Genomic DNA, 14,705 nt, shown 5'->3' with positions numbered 1-14,705 from the left:
GGGCCAAAGAGGAAGAACCAGAACACCCCATTTGCTAGCCGTGATGCCGCTAAGTGAATTGGCAATTAATTCTGGTGAAATACCATGTGTCCTAGGTCTAGGAAAAGCTGTCCAGCTGCAGAGACAAGGAGCCTGAATACTAGACCTGTGCAGAGTTTGAAAAGGCAAAGTCTTTAATAAAAATAAACATTGTTGTCCTAAGATCCTTATATAGGCCTCTGTCCGTCATAATCTCCAAAGTGTGAGATTTCCTTGTCTTGTTCACCTCTCCATGTGGTACTCTGCACTTGGGAATAGCAGCAGCTGCTAGCAGGAGCTAAGACCTGTCCACACATCTTCTGATGGTCATAGTATCTCTGGTCAGCTTTAGATCAATAGTTCATGTCCTGGGAAGATGGCAGGTATAATGCTGTTTGTACAGCGTTTTGTTTGCTTTCAGAGGGGATCACATGCTGGGACACTCCATTGAAACATTGTGGGCTCCTTGGTGTACAAAGAATAAAGTGCATTGTACATCAAAAAGCTCGTGTTTACCTCAGCTTCACAATCTAACCTGTTAAAGTGATAAAGACGACTCTTTCACTTTTCTAACCAGTCAGAGAGGTCCCTTTAGAATGTCAAATAGGTTACTAGTCACCTCCAAAACAAAAACAAAAACCAAGAAAGATTAGGGGATACATTATGCAACCATTAGCACATATTCCAACTCACCTGTGTCCCTCCTAACATATGTGCATGCCTTTAGAATAGGAAGGGACCTCAGGAGGTCATCTAGTCTACCCCCCTGCTCAAAGCAGGACCAATCCCCAGATTTTTACCCCAGTTCCCCAAATGGCCCCCTCAAGGATTAAACTCACAATGCTGGGTTTAGTAGGCCAATGCTCAAACCACTGAGCTATCCCTCCTCTCACCTAGTCAGTGAATTTTTGGAACTCAAAAGTTTGTCGATCTTATGACTACACACACACAAGACCAAATGACTTGCTGTGGAACTACACTGAAAGCAATGGAGTTCCACCAATAATGAATTTGGCCCCCTGTGATTTTATCAGATTTATGAGCGATTTAATTTGTCAAACAGCTGTTGTGGAAGTAATTTTAAATCAATGTTTTTAAAAATTAAAAAGCAGCATGGAGCAGAGGTACTGCTATGGAACAAAGATCTTGTTTTTCATACAAAAGTCCTTAGTAGTAAAAACAAGGGTTGGTCGGGGAGACCCTGTATGAGACAGACGGAGAAAGCGTTTCTCAAAGCATTTTTCAAAGTCATCATCACCAGATCTGTGACAATGTGCCGTCTGAAAGAAGAGAAGGGTACATTGGAGTTCGCTTACATTGCAGAGAAATTCTTCATTTGGTACTGAGAATTTCAGCTAAGGCGGCAATCCAGGATAATGGCATTTGACAATTTATTATATGTTGTTTGTGACAATACTGCCATACCCATGTCTAGTGTTACTAGTCACAGCATCATATCCCTGAATTAAAAAAGACAGCTGCATTCACACAAATGATTGAGGATAATAGGGGCTGAGAATGGGTTTCACAGAGTAAAGTATTGTCTGCTTAAACCCCTTATGCTAGGGCACAGCCGTCTTTGAAACTTTTCCTTCTTTGCTTCCCAGATTTGTAGTGCTGACATCGGTGCTGACTTTGTGGGTGCTCCAGAGCTAGAGCACCCATGGGGAAAAAAATGGTGGGTGCAGAACACCCACCGGCAGCCCCCCCATCAGAACCTCCCCTCTGCCCCAGTGCCTCCTGCTTGCTGGCTGGCCCTGCTGATCAACACCTTCCCCGTCTTGCCCTGTGCCTCCTGCCTGCCGCAATCAGCTGTTTCACGGCATGCAGGAGGCTGGGGGGGGGGGGGAAGCGAGGATGTGTTGGGAGGGGGGGAACAGGGCAGGAAGAGGTGGGTGGGAGTGTGGCTTGGGGCAGAGCCAGAAGTTAAGCACCCCCCCACACACACATTGGAAAATCAGCACCTGTGAGTGCTGATCTTCAGATCGTTTTTCAAAGAGGTGCACTGTAAGCTGAAGTTCACTGGTTGCTTGATTGGTTGCTAATGGAACATATTGTGGCGGCTGCAGCAGAATTCATAAACTAGGCACCAGTTTTAGATGAGTAGAGCTGACGTCATGGGCTCAAGATCCCTTCACTCCAAATTGAAACATGAGAATCATCTCTGAGGTCATGAGTTCTAGAATGTTCAGTGAGAAAAATCTGATGGTTTGCAGGTATTGTGCAGATTTGGAACAATTCACCCTTAATTTAGAATCCTTTTATAGATGGGGTATTCCACATCCCATCTGTTTCTGTTGCCGGGGCCACCAGCTGATGCCAATACTCTTTTAAAAGAACCAGTCACTGTTCCTTTATAGGGACTCAGAGGAGGATTCAGTTTAGCTAAACGTGATGAAATCTGATTTTGCATTGTTTATGGGGATTGCATATGGAAGATTTGTAAGGGAACAGTTCCCCCAGAGCTGGTGGAACTGTGACAGACAAAATCCATATTTATGTGAACTGATTTTGGGAGGAAAGCAGATATAGCCTACCGTTCCCTCTTCTTTTGTATGTTTTAACATGCATCCTCCTTGTTTTGCAGAGGGGAGTCAGATTTTGCACTGTAAGTCTGTAAAGAATTTGTCCCATGGGCTGTAAAATAAAAACCTGGGAAGCATCTTGACTCTGTGGAAAATAAATTGTATTGTTTTGTAATGAGGAAAATTAATTTGGCCTGTTAATCACTTTGGGGTTCTATTGGAGTCTCAGTAAGCTTCAGTATCTCTACTGCTGCTCCTATATGTGCGTATGGTGCAGGTATACTGTAAGGTGGCCAAGGTTATGCAGAAAGTTCCCCAATGCCTCTTTGCCTTCTGTGTCTCTTTGACTCTGAACTAGAAGTCAGAAAACATATGAAGTCAGGATTGGCAACCTGGTTCAGATAAAATAGGGTCCCCATCATACAAACGGTCATCTGTTATTAGAACCAGTGTTGGTTCTTGTTTGATTTGAGTTTGGGGGTAAGGTACAGGCTGATTCTTATCGTCTCCAAACATGTTGGTCTATCCATAGTTTTCACACCATGTACAGAGGCTTGGAAGGATTAGATTTTTAATCACTAAAAGTTGGTAAATGTCAGCTTCACCATACATACAAACCATACATACAGAAACTGATAAAAAAATATTTCCATCTGTAATAATCAAATTTTTCAAAGGCAAAGTAAGAAAAGTGCCGCTTGAGAACTTTGATTTAGGGATATTTACTTTGTATATTTTGACAACATCTGTTTTAATGGTTACAGATCTTTAAATTTTTGAATCTCAACATCCACTGTCATTAAATGATTATGGGAGAATCAGACAATTTCCCACAATTGTGAAAATTTAACAGAAAATACTTAAAACCCATAATTTTGCTCAACTGAAAATGTACATGGATAAAAATTTAAAACAGCTTAAAAATAACTATCAATATTATTAATCAATTTTAAAAAGTAGTTTTGCCCAGTCTACATCTATTTCATCCTTGTTTAGACTTCTGTTCAAGTCACCTGTGAAATGGTCTCTTATTTCTCTCTCCAGTTTACTGATCTTTCCCAGAAGGACACCTGCAACCCAGATGGATCTGCTTATCACTCATTATTTGCCAGCTTCTTCCCCGGTTGCTTTTCTCTTCATCCCCCCCCCCCACCCCAGTGTTTTTAAAATGATAATCATTTGGACATCATGTGCTTTTAGTGGCTGAGCTGCTTGTACTGGGAATTCATTCTTGCAGGAGCTTGGCCAAGTCCTTCTTGCTCTTTGTTTTCCTTGGTTCACGCTGCTTACATCTCAGTGATTGATTCTGTTTGATTTTGATTGTTAAGTGTGCTGGGGATGTTTGCATAAAAGGTGCTACATAAGCATAATTTGCACAGTATTTTCTTTGCTTAATGGGAGCTTATGCCTGAAGTTCTGGGGTCCTGGACTTTCCCTGGGACACTGCCTTTGATTTCCAGTGCCTCAAGCAATGTAGCATGCCCCGCTCACCGTAAGCTTGGCAGAGTGTGGTTAGCTGGACAGTTGTGATCACTTTTGAGTCTCTTGGGAATTCAAACGTCAATGTGGGGAGGGATGTGACAGTCTTTCCATGATACAGAACCAGGTGTTTTGCTGTCCCTTGTTACAACGGATGCTTTTAGACCCTGATTTGCCTCTATACCATGCAGACCTACGGATCTCTCACTTCTGTGAGTGGACGGTACATTATGTACAGCAGAAATACTGAATCAAGTAACTGAGGTGACAGAAAATGCTATTTCACAACCAGTGTGGCTGTTCAAACAAGTGGTAGGCTTTCCCCACTCCATAAACCCCAAGAATTTTGGAAGCAAGTATGGAAACTTACCCCAGATAATTTGTACATACTGAACTATCTCTGTTCTCAGCATCAAACCCTCTGCAGGTCATACATTTCCCTGGCAGACTGTTCAAATGAATAAAAAGGATACGATTCTGGCTAAAGGGAATTTTCAGCAAATTTGGTGGTTATATCCAAAGATCAAAATAATGTGGGATATGGAGTAGCTACATATTCAAAAAGTAATAAAGAGACCGATTCATTTTTCAGTGACAACAAATAGCAAATTAATACCTAAGGCTACAAAACAGTTAGACTTCTTGCTCTGTAAAGCCAGACTTTAGCCCAATGGCAGATTTTAGTTTAAAAAGGAGACTGGTATTGTGGTTAGGTCACGGGACTGGGATTCAGAGGACCTGGGTTCAATTTGTGGCTCTACCACAGAGTTCCCTTGTGAGCTTGGGAAGTGTCACAGATCAGGTTGGTCTCCCCTTGCCCTCCTGTCACTCACCAGACTGCTGTGAGGCGGTCGAGACAGTGAATCCCCCATGTGCTGTAAGCTTCCCTGGGTCTCAGCAGGCGTTAGCACTGCTGCTTCCCTTGGCCTCTCCTGAACATTGCTTGGGGACCAGCTCTATCTGTCATCCCTTCATAGTAATGGAGCCCTGCAGCCCACCTGCCCTTAGGCACCCAGGACCAGCACATATCCCCTTGCTTAAACACACCATCCTCCAGAACTCCAGCTAAAAGTGTGAATCTTCTGCTCTACCTCTTCAAGGATCACATGATAAGGTATAACACAAAAAAGGTGCACACACTTTGCACAGGAACCTACAGCACTACTGCTCTTTACTTAATTGCCTGAGAAATTTAGACTGTGTAGAAAAACATCAAACATCCTCAGAGTAATAATACCCCTCACTCTAGCTCACCCTTCACCGTGGGGGACCATCTGAATTCAGGTAGTCAGAGTTTGCCCTGCCTCATCAGGCTCCTGCAGCAGCTTCCTCCATCATGAGCAGCAGGTGAAAATGGCCAAAGACACTGAATGGATCAGCTCCTGCCCTCTTATAACCTTCCTGTCCCTCTGTCAGATGACTTCCAGGTCAGCCTCTTCAGGTAATCTTAGATCCTTATCAGGCAAACTCTACAGTTCTCTTGGGTGGGAGCTGACCTAGTGGTTTTTAGAACAATTCCATTTCTGTGGGAGCTGTTAAATCAATGGCTCTCTATTGTCAACCCCTTACCACCAGCCTTTGGCACCGCAGTCCTACATAGAGATAACAGCATAACAAAGAAGGTAAGAACCTCCCATCCACAATGGAGTCGGCAGTCTAATAAAGATACAGCAAGTTCATAATCTCACACAGAATTCATAAATTGTCCAGACAGATTCCTCCAATGGTCACAGCAAGTCACTTAATCTCTCGGTTATCTCAATATCCTATCTGTAAAATGGGGATAGCAATACTTCTCTATCTCATAGCAGTCTTTCAAGGGTAAATTTATTATTGTTCATGAGGTGCTCAGACAGTCCAGAAAAGCCTAAACATAAAAGTATTTATCTCAAATACACACAGTTCACAAAGCTGTGAGAGAGTCTCACTATAGAGCAAATTACCTCTCAAAAATATGGCAGCACCTTATTTTTAAATAAAATAGGTATGCAACTTAATATAAAAACGTACACCTAATTTGCATGCATAGTCATTATTGTTGCCAGCTCTGAATTCAGGTTGCGGCAGGGAAGTGAAGGAAGAGCTTATTTTGAAATACCTTATTGGATCACACGCTTTTCTATATTTACCTCTGGGCAGGAGTTTCACTACTGATTTGGGATACTAATGCAAAAATAATGTGAACTCTGCTGTTCTCTTAAGGGGGCAAGAGTTTATAGGCACAGCAATAATAACCCACCATCAGCAATAAGAACAGAGCATGGGTCCTGATATGGGGCATTTCAGCCACATGCAGATTGCTCCAGCTCCATGAAAGCTGGTTTACCAAAATATAGACTAAACTACAGGGATTTATTTAGTTTTACACGTACCACACAATTACCTCAGAGTCTCCCTCATATAATGAATGTTTTCCAGCTGCCTGCTGAGTCTCCCTCCTCTTCCTTGCAAGGTGGGTCAATGTCTGTTCCCTCTGCTGTCAAGAGCGGTCAGGAAATATTTTACCTACAATGCTCAGGGGATCAGGAGATTTCTGTCCAAGTATGGCCCCGGGGGAGCTTGCATGAGCCAAGACCTAACAAAGCTCAGAGGAGCTGAAACCCAGCTCAGGACACAGAGTGGTGAGCTCCTGAGAGCTGAGTCATTATATTATGGGACTATATTGTGATGGTGCAATTTCCAAAATAAATCAAGGACTTTGGGGTTGTGGGCATAGGCTCTTTGGTTAGATTTGGGACCCAGGACTCTGGGGTTCTGTTCCCAGCTCTGAGAAGGTTTGTGGGCTAGTGGTTAGAGTAGAGATCTGAGACTTCTGTTACTTCTCTAGCAACTTTCCTTTTGCACAGTCCTAAAGCACTTTATGTCTGTTATAACAGCAGTACTTATCTCCATCACCAAAATGCAGCCACCTTGGGCACAGAACTCAGCAGTTATCCTGTCTGAAGGACACTGCACTACCGGACTTTTAGGGGAAGAACTGAATGCTTTTTCTGGATCTAAACTAATGGGGAAATTTTGATAGGCAGAACTTTGGGTGCTTGAGTTGGAATATGGCTCAGATGCCAGGGTAAACGCAGGGGAAACAATGACAGTTTCAAACCTTGCCCCAGACTCTGCTCTGGGATACACTTCACTTTATCTGGCCTTGGTCCTTTTCATTCCCTGCCCCCTTCTTCTTCAGAAATAAATGGGCAGTATTTAGTTGGATTTTTAGCACTTTTGGTGACACTCAGCTGCCATCCCAATCCCCCATGCCTGGCACCTCCACTCCAACTAATCCTTTTATTTTGGCATCCAACATTTTCCCCTTATTCACTGTTTAGCGAAAAAGATAGCAGGTACCAGTCAGAATTAGCAGTCCTGGGTCTGCTGCTAAAATTGAAATTCATGGCTTCCAGGAGCTTCTAGTGCCAGTGCCAACAGTGGCTATATTTGGGGCAGGAGCAATGCCCAAACTCCAGTTGAGGAATCTCAGAGCTGTACCAGCTAGAAGCGAGTTACAAAATTATGACTGTTCAACTGAGAGAGGAGATAAATCATAAAGGTACATGAAATAGTGAATAGTGCAGAGAAGGTTGTTGGGACACTGCTATTTACCCTCTCATAACACCACAACACGGGGACGCTGAGTGAAGTTGAAAGGTGACTCATTTCAAACAGATAAAAAGAAATATTTTCACACAACACAGCGTGAACCTGCAGAAATCACTGCTACACAATATCATGAAAGCCAAGAATTTAGCAATTTTTTTTAAGAAAAAGGATTAGACATGGAAAATGAGAATGTTCAAAATTATGCTAGATACGATACAAAACATAAGGGACCAAACCCCTCATTATTTCAGATAAAAGACAACCACTAGCATTAAGACCAGATGTCCCTTATGGGCTAGTTATTCCAAAAGTATTTATTAAGGAGTTTCATGCAACTTCTTTTGAAGCATCAGGTGCTGCCCACTGTCAGAGATGAGAGACTCAACTAGACAGACCACTGGTCTGATATGGGCTGGCAATTCCCATGTTCCTATGCACCACACTGACAAAATGGAGCAGACTATGGCTGCTTTTCAGCTTCGCTCTAGGCAAGGCCTCCCACTCTGCAAGGAATATGGAGCCCCAGAATATGATGGTCCCTCTTGCTACTCACAAGGAGTGCAATATGGAACCTTTCACCATTCAGTCAGCAATTTAAAATCAAATCCAGACTAAGCTGTGATTAGGTGACTGTTCAATGGCCTATGTGAAATAAGTAGTTGGGTCTCAGCCAAGATTCCTAGCAGACAGATGGACATGGACGCGTATGCATAATATCTCTAGGATACGGCCTTTCTTATTCATCCACACGGCTAAACCTCTTCTCTAAGCTTTCCTCATCTCAGTTACTGCAACAGCCTTCTTTCTGGCCTTGGCAAAAGCAATCTTATCTTGCTCACATTCAGAATGCTGCTGCAAAAGTCGTTTCCTAGGCTGGCAGCCACCACTCTTTGCATCCCTCTACTGGCTTCCCCTTGTCTAGCTCATCAAACATAAGCAGATTGTATTCACTTTCAAGGCCCTTCACTGTCAAGCCCCACCCTATCATTTCTCATTAGCTTGCTTGCTTTTGATCAGCCCATGATCCCAGCCTCCACTGCCCACTTATTAATGTTTCAAACAAGCACTTTTGTGTTTTCTCCCACTCTGCCCCACCTGCTTGGGGAGTGCTTCCCATTAACATCCATAAAGCTCCTCATTGTCGACCGTCAAATCCCTCCTCAAAACTCTCCTTTACCATAAGGCCTATAAAAAAACATAACAGCTATGCAGCGGGTGTGCTGACACCAGTGCCTATCAGGCTGATCCGTATTGTCTCATTCTTCACTTGTACTCCCCCATCTGTCTTATTAGTTTATAAATCACTTGGAGAAGGCCCTGTCCTTTTGGTCTGTATTTGTACAGCGCCTAGCACAGTGAGACCAAGGCCCATAACTAGGACACCCAGGTGCTATGGTAACACAAATAATAAAACCACCAAATTATAAGTGTCTCCTCTGATGGCAGCCTCAGCCTGAATGGACATGGAGATTCTATGCCTGTATGAATCCATATGGCAGATGGTTGGGAAGGGGCATAGGAAAATCTCACATTGCTACAGCTTGGGCTGTACCTGTTCTGAGAATAAACAGATTTCTAAGGACTGGCAACTTTCACCAGCATTTAGCTCTGTAAAAAATAAATTTGAAACCAAATCCTAATGCTGGGGTTAATCAGAACATTAACCAGCTTCCCTAAGAGAAACAGGATTCTTTTCAGTTGTATTTGTCTGTACAATTAAAAAAAAAATCTATTTTATATGAATACACCACAGATGTGTGACTTGACTTAATCTCTGTTAACACAATTCAGACGTTAGGAAAAATACATGAGATGTGTGTTCTGCTGAAAAAGGTCTTTCTTCAGCTTGCTCCTTTAATGTAGGCCCCAAACAATTGGCAGGGCATTTCTAACCCCAGTGTGGAGAGATCAGCGGGACCCTGCGAAGGATAATGCAGGATTCCAGCACAATTGCTGGTGCTTAGATGAGGAGAATTGGTGGCTCTGTTCCCACCTTTTCAGAGTGGCATTTTTGCATGCCAGTGAGAGCTTGCTCCATCAGCGATCTCACAGGTGCTGGGCCTTTGAACTCCACTTCAAAGCTGTGGGCTAGAGTGAAGTTTTTCTAAACTCAAAAGAACATGTAAGTATTTGCAGGCACCGATGAACCCTCCTCGTCATTTCAATGATCAACTGTATAAGATGGCTGGACAGAGAGTTCAGCAGGCTTTGAAGTGTATCCTGCTAGTTCACTGAACCCCTCCAAGAGCTGCAGAGATGGGTGCACACAAAATTCAATGACAGAGAGATTTGTACCTGAACTGGAATTTTCCCCTCCTATATTATCCATATAAACTCACGAGGACAAATCAACTTTTTGCTAAGCTTGGTGCAGCCTGATACCTTGAACAGTAAGAAACACCCTTTTCTGGTCAGGAATACATGGTGAAAGTAAAGGGCTGAATTCTGATGTCATTGCCACTAGTATAAATCCAGAGTCACTCCAATGAATCAGCAGGGTTATTCCAGAGTCATATCACTTGCTGTATTCCTTGAGAGCAGAATATGCCTTACAGCTGTTATTCTAGACATGACTGATTTGGGGTCTCCTGATCCTGGAGTTTTACGGTGATCCATTATAAAGTCAGACCAATTGTTAAATCTAGATTCAGGTTTATTTTCTACCCAGACCCATCCACCAATGTTTAAAGGTCTTTGGACTGGAGAGTTGAGATTCAGAGGCCCATTCACTCCCCAGCCTTTATGCTGAGGTGGTCCATGAAGGAGCTTATTAATGCCATCTGTGTGCTGTTTTTTTGCCATGTGGGCACTTGTTCACTAACAAGATGGACTGAGACCCACCAACTAATTTCACCCACCATACCACCATCAGATGATCATGAACTTCATTTAACCTGGACTGGATCTGACCCAGTTTCCTAGGGGTGAAAGGTTTTACATTCCAATCTGCCACCCCATCAGCTGGTGTCTTTAACATAAGGATGCTGAAGCTTTTAAACCGATATTAAATATGAAGTTTAGTGCTTATTGGAACTTTTGGTCGAAGGCTATGTCCACACTGAGAGCATTTCACTGGTACCTCACCACCTTCTGCTTAAATGCAAAGCGCACTTCTCTACCCTGCCTTCTCTAATATAAAAAGAACCACATTTACTTTTTTTTCAAACCTTGAAACCTAACAACCCCCTCCCAGTGCACATACAATTCCCTTCCGAGCAGAGGACAAGAGAAAGAATGATCCACACATGACAGATGTCAGTCACATTTAGGATAACTACGGATCCCTTATTTTAAGGGACCACCCCTTATTTCATTGACCTGTCTCTTTTTTAAAGATATATGGGAATGTCTTACAATTGAGCATAAGTACCATTGTAAACATCACATTGACGTTTATAATAATTGCACTGTATGCTTGAGGGCAGAAGAAATGTACACTTTAAAGAAAAATATGCTAAGGGCAATGGCGCTTCCTTAAAATGTCCCTTAAAATAAATTATTGTCCCTTATTTCCATCCAGGGAAGGTGGCCACCCTAGTCACATTGCTTAGTGTGCTAGTAGAAGGTGCTCAGGTTCTACTGTAGTGTGAGGACACGAACACAAAGAGACATGCCTTAAGTAGCACTTAAAGAATTCCCTAACCAGGAAGTTCCTCCGTTTATTAAGTTCCCTGCTGCAACACATCCTGGTCATCTCTCAAGACAGTGGAGGACCAGGAACTCTATAACCACTCCACATCTCCCTTTTTTTTATAACAATAGATTAAAACTTAAATTATAAAGCCATGTGTATACACACACACACACACACACACACACCAGTGCAAAATAAACTACAAATCCCTTAAAACCACTACTATGTCCCTGTAACCAAGTTCATTCCCTACTAGGTATCCCCTTTGTGGCCAGACATGGAGTCACAGCTCTCTCAGTTGGCTAGCAGCCCCTGCCAATGATCGCTCCAGTGCTGTGGCATGTCTCTGCCTGGTAACGCAGCCCTCTGGCTGGCTCACCATCTTTAGTCCACCCCTGCCAGGGTCCCAACTGTCCCAAACTAAATGTCCAAAAAACATCTTCAACAGAAAAAATCCTTCCGCCGTCTCAGGGACTCTTCCTCACTCACTCTTCAGCATAGTCTACAGCCCCCCTACCAGGCTCAAGAACCCTTACAATGGGCTTGTACACTCCCTTCCTTGGGGCTGGTAGGGGAACCCAGTCCCACCTGCAGCTCTGGATTCTGGCCCAGGGCCCTGTACTGAACAGCTAGGTCTGCTCCTTTACTTGTGGTGCGGTCTTTCCCTCCTCTGTTTCCTACTCAGCCTTTTAAGTTCCCTTCCATTCTCCCAGTCTCTTCTCTGGTTAGTCAGGGTTTCTCCCAGGCCTGCCTCCCTGTCTGTCTGGAAAGCTTTCCTTGCTTCTCCAAGCTTCCTATCTAGTTCTCCCTCCAGCTCCTACCCCAGCTGGGCTTTATCACCACTCAAGCCTGACTCTGCCTCTTTTAAAGCAGCCATTTTCTCTACTTTATGGGGAATTGCCTGATTTCCCCTCAGATGAGGCTCATTCTGCAATCAGGTTGGCTTAGCCCCAGGCTCTCCAGCCCTTGGAGCAAGCCACCCTGCTACAGTCCCTTTTTCAATTGCATGTAATTAGTCCTGAGCAGTATTCTAAAGATCAAGTCGTTGAGAGGGTCTGATCAATTCTTCCAGACTGTGTTGAGTTCATGTATAGAAGTCCCTGTGGAAGGAGCTCACTTCCTGACAAAGTACCAGCAGGTCCCAGATCCTCTTTTCATTGCATTAGAAAATATTGAAGATGACCCCCAATCCTCTAGAGAAGTCTTTCTGGAGCCTCCACTAGGATCTGGGAGTTTCTGTCAAACTCTGAACACTTCCAAATGTCTGGGAGTTCTAAGCCAAACATTTTCCCTAGCTTCAGTGCAGATAGTGCTTTTGTTTTGTGCTGTGCATTGACATTTTGTTGTTGCCAAAATTTTATTTCAGCATCCTGTTTGCAAAAATGCTTTCAGGTTGGACCTCTTAGGTTTAAGCTGTATCAGTACCCAGGTAAGGTGTCCTTAGTCGCCTTCCCATCAGAAGTCCTGCTGGTGATAGTACAGACACAAGCGCTGTGGATCAATATGCCAGGAGTGCTTTATATGGGTCCACTGGTTTTTGCAAAGTCTTTTTAAAGTCTGTGCTGCTCTCTCCACCTCTCCGTTGCTCTGGGGGCAATGTGGATTAATAGTATGATGTTCAAAATCAAAGTCCTGTGCAAAAGCTAGGAATGGTTCAGAGATAAATTGAGGCCCATTAGTAGACACAAGGACTTCAGAAACTCTGTGTCTTGCAAATATTGACTTTAGTTTCTGGATGACATGTGCCAATGAAATCTGTATAAATATAGCCAAGTCAATATCTCTGGAGAAGTAATTAGCTAGAATACTGTGTGTGTGTCCTTTCCAGAAAAACAAATCTGTGGCTACCCACTGCCAAGATTTGTCAAGTAGCTTTGCACAGAATAATGGCTCTGGAGATGATTTATTTTGTTATTGTTAATTTGTTACATATTTCGCAGCCCTCTTCTAAGGTATGAATTTATCACCTCAGACAGGGCCACTGCACAGAGTGTTGTGCTTGTGCCCTGCACTCATTTATATCTTTGTTTCCCTCATGGACTGTGAAGAGCATCCCTTTCTGAAGTACCATAGGGTTAACAATGTGCTAGCCTTTCAGAAACAGGCCACCGACCATGTGAAAGGTCATTTTGGTCCTGCCAATATGGTAGTAGGTCTGTTGGAAGTTGACTCCATTGATCCCACCCTCCTTGGCAGAGCTAAATCAGTTTCTGGCGAGTCTCATCCTTTAGTTGTTCATTTCTAAGTGGCAGAAGTTAGCTGGCAGGTGCTGGAACTGCTGCCAGAAGAAGGTCTGTGTAGATTTTGACATCTTTCTCTAAAGCTTTTTCTTCTTCCATTGGTGGCTGCTCAACTGGGGATCTAGATAGTGTGTCTGCTGCTCTGAGTGCTCTCCTTTGTATGTGTTCAATGTAGAAAGAAAATCGCATCAACCATATTCAAAATCTTTGAATCCTCAGCGGAAGGTCATCCAGTGGTTTTGAACTCAATAATGCCACTAAGGCTTTGTGACCTGTTTCTATGTTAAAATTCAAGCCAAACAGATACGCACTGAGCTATTCATTGGCCCACCTGACTGCTAGAGATTTCTTTTGAGCATACCGCTGCTCTATTTCTGTGAGGCTGCTTGAGGAAAGCAACAGATCTCTGGTCTCTTTCTGGCTGCTTTTGTGTGAGCCCTGCTCCTAAACCATAGAAAGATGAGTCTGCTGCTATGGTTGTTGGATAGGTTATTGACTATTGTGCCCAAACAGGTGGAGATGTCAATTATTGTATTAAATGTGTTTTGTTGTATGCTCCCCAGATCCACATATTGTGACCGTTCAGGAGAACTCTAAAGGGTTTTGTTAGATGAGCTAAATTTGGTAAGAGTTTCCCAAAATGATTTGTCATGCTCAGGTATCTTCTTAAACCTATCCTTAGGTTCAGATAAAGCAAGTAATGGCTTCAGTTTGTCTGAATCTGGCTAAATTCCCTGTTTGCTAATTATATGTACTACCAATTTTATCTGCTCCTTTCCAGATTCACATTTCTCATTCATTCAGAGTGAGGCTGGCTTGTTGGAAGCATCTGAAAACTGCACAAAGTCACTCAGCATGTTCATTTTTATCTCTGTCATATACCAAAACACCATCAGCATGGCAAGCAATGCCAGGCAAACTTGACACGATCTGGGAAATTATCTTTTGGAAGTGTTCTTGTCTGAAGATATGCTGAATGGAAGACAACTGAAACAGTGCCTTCCAAATGGGGTGATGAATGTAGCTAATGGTATAGCTTCCTTAGCAAGGAGTATTTGCCAGAAGCCTGCTGTAGCATTTACTTTTGAGAAGACTTTGGCTTCTGATAACTAAGCTAATGTCTGGTCAACTGTGGGAAGCAAGTGTCTTTCTCTGTTCATGCTTTTAGTAAGTTGTGTAAGATCCACACAAATTCAGATTTTTCCATTGGACTTA

At 43.2% G+C, this 14,705-nt stretch overlaps 1 protein-coding gene across 5 annotated transcripts in view; it reads left to right on the top strand.

Moving 5' to 3' along the window:
- Positions 1-14,705, top strand: part of R3HDML (R3H domain containing like) — a 47,966-nt gene that overhangs the window by 5,323 nt on the left and 27,938 nt on the right. Inside the window, exon 1 of one of the 5 annotated variants that reach the window (XM_039498626.1) lies at positions 12,608-12,679. The exons of the other annotated variants lie outside the window; for them this stretch is intronic. The gene's annotated coding sequence lies outside the window, so the exon portion shown is untranslated. Of the gene's footprint in view, positions 1-12,607; positions 12,680-14,705 lie in introns of those variants that run through there. 5 annotated transcript variants of the gene reach the window in all.

The sequence above is a fragment of the Mauremys reevesii genome, linkage group 13 (genome assembly GCF_016161935.1).
Source record: "Mauremys reevesii isolate NIE-2019 linkage group 13, ASM1616193v1, whole genome shotgun sequence".
In the NCBI taxonomy this organism is placed as follows: Eukaryota; Metazoa; Chordata; order Testudines; family Geoemydidae; genus Mauremys; species Mauremys reevesii.
Note: the sequence above shows the minus strand (reverse complement) of the source record. Positions and strands in the feature narration are given on the sequence as shown.